Genomic DNA, 1,390 nt, shown 5'->3' with positions numbered 1-1,390 from the left:
GAAATATTGGGGGAAACCCTTTGTAAAGTATATGAATGTCTAACCACTATGCTATACACCTGAAAGTAATACAAAATATTATTGAATGTAAACATTCATTATAAAGTGTATGCTGCCCTGACCAGGTAGCTCAGTTGGTTAGAGTGTCATCCCAATATGCCAAAGTTGTGGGTTCGATCCCTGGGCAGGGCACATACAAGAATCAACCACTGAATGCATAAATAACCCTCCCTCCTTCTCTACCTCCTTTCCTCCCTGTCTCTCTCTCTCTAAAGTCAGTAAATAAATTTTAAAAATGAAGTGTGTGCTGATATGGAAAAGAATAGTAAAGAATATATGAGAATATATATTACCATTTTCCTTCTCTGAAAATGTACACAAAAGACTTCGTAGGTTTTTTTTCCTTGAGAGAGAGGAATAGGGTGGTGAGAGGAATATGGGGGGGAAATTGAGTATATTTTTTAAAAAAGAAATCTTTAACAAAATCTTCCTAAAGCCTAAACAGGCAGCTACATAAACTCTGAAACTGACACAGTGGGGGGGCTGACTGCCCACCTGGAAGGAAGGCGGCAGCCTAGGGACACGTGTGCCTACTTGGACACCAAGTGGGTAGGGGCAGCCATCAAGGTTCCTCTGGCTCTGGGATTCTCAGAACAGAAACAGACTCAGATTCTCTATCCATTCAAGCTCATCTCTAGAAAACGCTTCCATATCCGTTTTCCTACACTGTGCCTGGTCCGAGTTAGCATTTCATGTACGGGTGGACAAACGTAGGTTTACAGTTGTAATACAAATAAATAATACAATAATTAATAATCTAAGAATAAATTCTGTGTTTTGTGTACTCACAACTGTAAACCTACATATATTTATGAGGCACTTGGTGACAGGGAGTGGGAGGGATTGTTACCTAAAATGGGTTAACAGTTTTCTCTGTCCTCCACAGTATCTTCCAAGAAAGGTTTTGTTCAAGAACTTTTTCTTTTTTTACCTCCAGTAAATTGAAGACCAAAGAAGCACTGTTGGCTATCTGATGGCTCATATTCTCATTGGTAAAACTAGCCCAGAACAGAGGCAATTCAAACACTGTCCATTTAGAACACTAGTTAATGGAAACACATGCATTAGAGGGGAAACGTCTGTTACTAATTAAACAAGGTAGAAGAAAAAGATTGCTTAGACTACTGAAATATTTACTTACAATTATTGTTTCCATCTATAGCAAAAGTGTCTTTAAATATAAAGAGAGGGCATGTGTCAGGACAAATGAATGGGCCGTAGTCTCATCAATTTGAATCCTGGGGATGAGGGTATAGTTAGTAGGAGGAATGGCTTTATGGCGATTGAAATGGATTTTTTTCCAAAGGGCCAACACTTTCACACTTTTTAT

The sequence above is a fragment of the Myotis brandtii genome, unplaced genomic scaffold, assembly GCF_000412655.1.
Source record: "Myotis brandtii unplaced genomic scaffold, ASM41265v1 scaffold182, whole genome shotgun sequence".
Classification (NCBI taxonomy): Eukaryota; Metazoa; Chordata; class Mammalia; order Chiroptera; family Vespertilionidae; genus Myotis; species Myotis brandtii.
Note: the sequence above shows the minus strand (reverse complement) of the source record.